Here is a 7,913-nt window from a genome sequence, read left to right as displayed (position 1 = left end):
CAAAATGATAGGCTACAGAGGAAAGGATGGAAAAGACAATGGTAATTGCGTATTATTAATATGTCAATAGTATGATCAGAGATGTTATTATGGGGCGGTACAAAGAAAAAGGAGTAGGAGACTAGGAAGAGAATATCTGGGAAGAGTCACAGGGAGGCAATTGAGGGATTCTGGGAAAGATTACTAAGATAAGTTGAAAGAAACCGCTAGCAAGCAGAATCAGAAAAACAGTATTTGATGAGGCAGTAGAGACCTCAGCTAATCAGTCTCTAAAGCAGCAGATAAGAATAGTTAAAACCTGTGAAACTGGCTGTTAGCAAGTTCTTATCGCTTGAGAGCTGGCACCATGGCCTGATCCAAAAAAACCCCCCCAAAACTCACAGAATTAAATCAGGAATAAAACACTGAACAATGCTTAAAAATCGCAAAAATAAGCAATCCAGTCCAGGAATTTGGATCGGTTTTGTGCCTTCAGGATCAAATAATAGATGTGAATGAGTCATGGTCTTAATTGAAAAGAACCAAGAAATGAACACTTTCACTGCAATTGTTTGTACAACCTGACCTTCACTTCTCTAGTATGACTCAGGAGTAACTGGAACAAAATTAGTGTGAATGAGAACAGAATCTAATTTTTGGCATTTGCTGAGACTTAAACCCAGATTATACCAGAATAATGGCACTGAAACCCTGTTCTGGTTTCAGAGCAGTGAATAATGTCCTCTAGGGCCTACTGACTTCTTAACCAATACATTTTTTTAGTTTGCTTGGTGTAAACATATTTAACTATTATCAATGAGTAGAGTACATGTATTGGTGTAAAAATTTCGTCCTTGTCTGCTTTTGTCTTTCAGCCCAAATACTTATGGAATATTTAATATTGACGTGCCAGAACTACGCACAAGAATTGTCCACAGAGACTTTATATCTCTCCCAAGTAAACACTGTTTGTATTCACCAGTGGTGCAATAAACGCCAACCATATTATGCAAAATTAATTACCTCCAATGTAAGGTTGCTAAAGGAGCCGAAATACTATATGGGAGCAAAAGACGCCAAGACAAAACAGGTATGAACAATTTGCGCTTCCTCTTTAAGTATTGTAGTAGATATGTATGTGGCATGAAATACCCATAGTAAAAAAATCCTAAACATCTGAATGACACCATCAATCTTAGAGCAAGGCATAATTAAGATGTAAAATGAGTTTGGGACTTCATGTAGCCACAGAATTTATTTCCTTAGATGGCTAGAATTAGGTGCCAGAATGGGCTTAGCCAGGTGGCGTTGTAGTGTTCTGAGGGGACCCTTTAGGAACATTAATAACAGCTTTCTGTTTAGTTGTGTATGTGGAATTTCATCTTCTTTCTTCTGATTTTAAAGCATTGTTGGTGGCCAGCTGAGGAGTTCCACATGTATCATTATACTCCACCAAATTACAGAGCACCCAAAGAACTGATCTTCAGAAACGAATCTATGAGTTGTTTTGCTAGCTGAGTTCAGTCAGCAACAGCCTTCATGTGGAATAGGTGAGAACCCTCAAAGTTTTTCTCCAATATTAGATAACGTTACCTGACTGGATTGCACTGTGTACACCATCAAATAGATGCTATCTGCCAACAGGTTTAAAAGTTGTATTTTTCAGGTTTTGTCTATATTCAGAAATAGCAAATAACGTATATTTTTCAAACTACACTTTATGGGGAGCACCTGTCTGCAGGTAGGATTTTTGTCTCCTTATAACAATGTGTTAAGAATTACCCTACTGATACCACTCGAGGTGTTTCCTTCTGACTATCCTGAGTAAATAGCTATAAAAACTGAATGCCTCTGCTAGCAGAGTTCCTCTGTTAAATAACTGTATTAGTAACAACTCTTCCTCTGGCATGTAAAAAACCCAACCTTTTTAGTTATCACATGAGGCAATACTTCTATTTCTAAAATACGCATCTGGAGGCTGTAAGATTCTAAGAACCTTCCTTCAGCTATTCTTAATGTACAGATACTGGAAACGATTTTTGAGATAGCTTGTCTGAATTCTGCTGTCAGAGGACAATTTTTTGCAGCATCCGCTTTAGCTGACTGCATGTCCTCCTACCTGAGTGCTTGCTTCTAGCTGCTGCACTGCACTTCCTGCAGCACAGACTAGCACAGTGCTAGTGAGGGACTGTCTCACCAGGGCTCAAGGCACGCAGAATACATTCCCTTGTCCTTTTCCCTAGCCATCTCTAAAGCAAATTAATGTGAGCAAGTCTAGACTAATTTTTAAAAAACTGCTCAGACAAGCTCTCTCCCTCTTGCTGGTGTTTTGTCAGCATAATGACTGGCATTTTATTCTCCGTAAGTAGGGCATTTGGGGATCTATGTCTTCCATAAAATCAGACTTACGTGAGGCGGAAAGACTCATCCAAAAGCATATCTGTAACAGCTGAGCTGACTGGCTGGAAAAACAGTACTGGTTAAATGCATCCCTTTATGTGCCTGGTAGCGCTGTATTATCAGCAAGTCAACTCAAACTGCTGCTGCTGTGATTTTCATCACTTATTTTTATAAGAAGAATTTGCTGGAGAGCAGCTGCAATTCTGCATTTCTTGACTCCACGCATATTTATTCTGAGGCAACTGGTTGATGAGCCAACACCCTCACTGACTATGCCAGGAGGATCACAAGAGGCTGCCGCTGTCACCAAAAGTTATTCCAAGACAGCAGTGTGGCAAGCATGTAAGAGCACTCTTGAAGACCAGAGGGTTATGGCTGAACTGCATTGTCTTCAACTAAAAAAATTTGTCACATGAATTAATATTTTAATGCCAGAAAACACTTTGAAACACAACAGATTATAATATTTTTAAGAACCCAATGTATTTTCTCAACTAGCAGAGCCTGATACACTTGAAGTAAGTATAATACTACTACTCTGATGCTCCGAGATGTTCAGTTTCTGCAGGCTAATAGTAAGCTTAGATTTTCAAGTCTGGAGAGAGGGGCTACCTAGTTGGCAACATCAGAGCAACCTGAGATATGAAGGGAATAGGGCAGAGATTATGCAGTGCTAAAATTCTTCCAAAAAACCTTGACAACTATAGTAATTAGAAGAGAGGAAGAAGGGGAGATGTTTCCTTGAACAGAGGGACAATTTCTCTGCCCTGGTTTAAGGAGCAGGGGCTGCTTGCTCAGGGCTCTTTCTCTTTAGTAATTGTTGAAGCAGATTCATTCTGCAAGACACCACAAAGCCAGAAGCAAAGGTCATGCTGGCTGGGGCAGATTTTGGAGCTCCCAAGGTCTCTGGCAGCAAAAGGAGGACAATGGCATTCAAAGAAAATTGTTTTTTCTTTTTTACATTACAGCAAGAACCAGCATGTGCTGGCTTTCTTTCCTCCAAGGTGGGAGGGGAAAGAGAATGGCAGGTTTTGGCTCTTTTTCTCCGCTGGTAGAGGAGAACAACATAGAAAAAGAATGTCATAATATAGATAGACATAGACACAAATCTTTCAGCAAATCAGTACTCTTAACTCTTCAGGAGGTTTCTGTCCAAGTATTAGCATACAGGAGTGAAAGTCAGAGACAACAGTTAGTTAAATCAGCCATATAGTTTTTGATATATACAGTATCACCTGGTGGTAAGAGATCAAATGGCTGTTGTTATAACCTAACTGCTGCAAGTTTTTTAATTGGGTAGACCATTTTGCATTGAATCCATAGCCAAATGTGAGTGAGTTATGAAACAATGTTTTAACATTTACTGTGTATAGCTAAGCTTGTGTAGTGGAAAATAAAAAGCCACATTTGGAACAGTGACAGCATTTGCTAAACACTGGAAAGGGTGAAAGGGATGATTAGGGAATTACTTTCAATTTTCTCATTCTTTCTGCAGCAAAAGTTAGAGCTGTTGCATAGGTGACTGGGGAAATTTAGAATGACTTTTGAGTGTGGTGGTTATGCCTACCTTTACCTGAAGGATCTTGAAGCCTGTGACACTCTTCCATGTGTCATGTTGCCCGACTTGGTGACCTAAACATGTGCTGAACACAAATAGTATGTACCCTTGTGGCAGAAACCTTTCGGGCTCTTCTAGGAAGGATCTTGGCTCTCTTGCCTGTTTGATGTTGGCCACGTGTCAGGGCAGATGGAAGTGGCCTGTAACAGAATGCTGTGATCATCCATCCATGTCCAAGGAAGGAGAATGTTCCGAAATGCAAGCCCTTCCCCTTGGCGATAGCAGTTCACTGGTCCTAATATGACCCTGGTCATTGCTTTATGGCTTTGATCAGTGATTTTTGGCCTTGTGGGAGCCCTTAAATAGACTTTGTATCCCTGGAGACTGCAGGCTGAACTAAACTGGTAGTGCTGGAGCCCCAGATGGGAGACTTGTGGAAAGCTTCCATGGAAGTACTGATAGAGAATACTGGGGGAACGTGTTTCATTGTGTTAGGCAAGCTGTGGAACAAGTATCGTTCTATTACGTTCAAGTGGTTTATTCAAGCACTGTTTCCCATTGAGAAAGTTAAGATAATCAGCAACCTATGGGTGTGAAGCAGCTTGAGCAGTCCTGCTCTCCATGGGATGGTCTCTGGGCAGTGCAGGTTTGCTGTAGGAGCTCCCATGTAACTCCATACCCCAACAGCCAGTGTGGGGGCATGGCAGGGGCAAGGGGTTATGGCTGATCCTGGTGATTTTCAGCTACCGTGACGGCAGACTAGGGCCACAGAAGACTGGTACAATCTACTCTAAATTGCACCCTAAGACCTCACTGCAGAGCAGTCCCAGGACCGAGAGCGAGTAAAGGGCACTCTTGTGCCTTTTACCCCCTCAGCTATGGTTGAGCAATGCTTAACACAGCCGAGTGTCTGGCCCTCCCAGACAGATACAATAACTAGTCTACGAGAATGCTCATACCAATTAAATTATCAAATCATTCTGTTCCATCACTCCACTTAATTTGCCATGGTCTTTGGTATTTCAGCAATGCTATACCATGCCAAAAAATGAAAGTATTCTTTGTGTGGTACACACCCAACAACTGCCAGTCTGCCAGTTAGAGTCAGATCAACAAATACTTCTCCTGTGCCAGAGCAGTATCTGCTGGAAAACGTAATTGCCCACTTCTGGTTTTTCAAAACAAAATGAGTTAGAGGCCATGGTCTTTTCATCTGGGTGGTCAGCTTTTATTATAGGAAAAGCAAGCTGGTTTCTCATCAGCTGTCTTGTGGGTTGTGTGACTCATCACAGTTTACATTCACAACTAAAACACTGTTCCTCTAGTGTTATTTGTTAATAAAGCCTTTCTGTTTACAAAAGATAAATGCAGAAAGACTGTAAAGGAATGCAAATTAACTACTAGTTAGCAGGCAGCAGCAGTGGATCAGAGCTGCTACCTAGACCCTTGTCTGCAGCAAGGGGCATTGACTTCATGAGTGTATATTAGGTGAGAGTCTGACCTAATTTCATTTTATGATTGAAAACGTCCAAACCGAGGCAGGTCATCACACCCTGCTTTTAGCAAGAAAGGGGCTGATTGTGCAATCTGTGCTCTAAATGACTGGAATTTTTTTTTCTCCTTCCATTTGGGCAGCTCTTGTGAGTAAGTGTGGATGAGGAGCTCTATGGTCTGCAGAATCCAGCTTGGAAGAGCTCATTGACAAATGGCAGTGAGGGGATGCGTTAGGAACGAATTCAAGACGGTATAAGGGTTAGTTCCCTGATACCCACTGATGTTGAGACCCATTTTCACTGCCAGTGAGAAAGTGGCTACCAACCTACCTGTGACGAGAAATCCATTTATTCAGTGGAAATATAATCTATTTTAATAGCACCACCACAAATCTGTGCTATGCCATCTGAGGCATTTGTCAGATGTGACAAGGCACTCAGCCTATTTTTGTCATGCAGCAAATCCTTTTTCCTATTCTACTTGGGGCTAAGTCCCATCCTTAGATATGAGCTCACTCCTCTCTTTCGCTTACATGGAAATGTTGGGCGTAGGACTGAAGGTAGAATTTGGCTGTGTTCTGAATAGATGACATTTGTAATGTTTTTGCAGATAGGGGACGCAAAGGACACAAACAGGTGCTGATAAACATCTAGCCTTCATAGATGTATTTGTAAATCCTACCTGGCGCTTGTCTGCATCTTGAAGTGCCTAAATATATTTGAAAATCTGCCCTTGAGACACTTGTTTATTCTTGCAAGAAAGCCATACAGAGGTGGGAATCAAGTCTATTTCTCTTGCCCATATAGGACCTTAATCATCATAATAGTCTTCCTCTTGCCAAAAAGCCCCATTGATAGTTTCTGTATGCTGTACATTACAGCTGGATGTGCTTCTGCCTACTTTTCCTCCATGTGAAAACCTCTTTGTATAATCTCTAGAAGAACTAATTTCAGAATTTACATTAACACGAAATAGTCAGTCCTATCACCAGTAGACTTCAAACATTCACATGAATCCCTGGCTTTACTGAAAGCAATTGAAAAATATACATTCACTTCCATTGAGCTACAATTTCATTTTCAGTTTGTGGGCCTGTTCCTGGGATGCATAAGGCCTCTGCCCAGTGTAATTCCAAAAATACACCCAAAAGTACCACCATGACTAGTATTTACTGATTTTAAAAACCAGACCTCTCCTGTCTTTTCACTTACACTGGCAGTTCTTTAAGAAGTTATTTGCCTTTGTTTCCCTTCACTATTCTTTGCTGTATAGGCCCAGAAAGCTGTTTGAACCAGACTTCCCTTGCATTCTCAGCAGGAATTTGCCTTCCTGACATCTCTCTATCTCCAGATCAGCCATGCGGGTTCAACAAAAATCCTCTTGATTTTTTCCTTGTGTTGCAGGCCTTCTGCCATTGCAACTTCATTGAGACAGATAGGCTGTTACTGGTATCAAAGCATGTAATCTATGGTCAAAAATTCACTGTTAAACCTTTCCCCTCACTTCTCTTGCTGAGGCTGCCAGTGTGTGAAGATTTTCTGGAGTCCCAGGTGTGATTAGCAGCCAGCACAGCCTTACTATGCAGGTATAATTTCAAGATTTAGCTGCTTTTGCATTAAGTTGAGCAACATCAATGCTGGTGTGTGAAACACAACCTTGTGCAGAGAAGGAATCAAGCTCAGTCTGGACACAGTTTGGCTGAGACAAGCTATCACCATGCAGAGGCTCTTTTGCTTTCTGGGGTGTGTAAATATCTTTCCTACACTTTATACAAGGCTCTAGGGATCTTCCATTGGATAATAAGTTTAAGCCCAAATAATGAACCGTTTTGGATGATTGATAGGGGATGTTGTGCACACACCCAGAATATGTCATTTCCAATCAAAAGGAAAGAAATGGTTTCCATATGTTGGCACATTTGTGATCTTGGTGTTGAGCCAGTTGTCTGGCTGCGATCAGGCAGCAGCATCTAACAGTGATGGAAGATTATACCTTGGAAGTGGGGTGCTAACTTTAGGCTGTATTCCTTAAAAGGGTATAAACTCTGAACACTTATCCAGGATGTAATTTATGGTTCCAGTATGTTTTGACTTTACATAGATGAAAAAATAGTCCTTTTGTGTATGCATATATGCATAAAAATTCTTTCCTGCTCAGCGTGCCTCCCCCCCAAAGGAATCTAATAAAACAATAGCTGGTGCTGGTTTATGTGCTAACTTGGCTGCATGGGCTATTGCCTGCTGAGGCTTATAAGGATTCCCCCCTCTTTTAAACCCAACTTCTTAAAGGTATTTTAATAGCTAGATCTAGTTTTGTTAAGTTGCTCAGCTGGAATGCAGGCTTTTTGCACAGATTTTTAGAGATGCCCTACACCTACCAAACCCATCTGTTTTGTGGGATTTTTTTAATAAAGTGTCAAACTAGTTGCATATTGCTGCTCAAATAAATTAATATAACTTTCAAACTTCATTGATGAGATTCC

The sequence above is a fragment of the Gavia stellata genome, chromosome 23 (genome assembly GCF_030936135.1).
Source record: "Gavia stellata isolate bGavSte3 chromosome 23, bGavSte3.hap2, whole genome shotgun sequence".
Classification (NCBI taxonomy): Eukaryota; Metazoa; Chordata; class Aves; order Gaviiformes; family Gaviidae; genus Gavia; species Gavia stellata.
Note: the sequence above shows the minus strand (reverse complement) of the source record.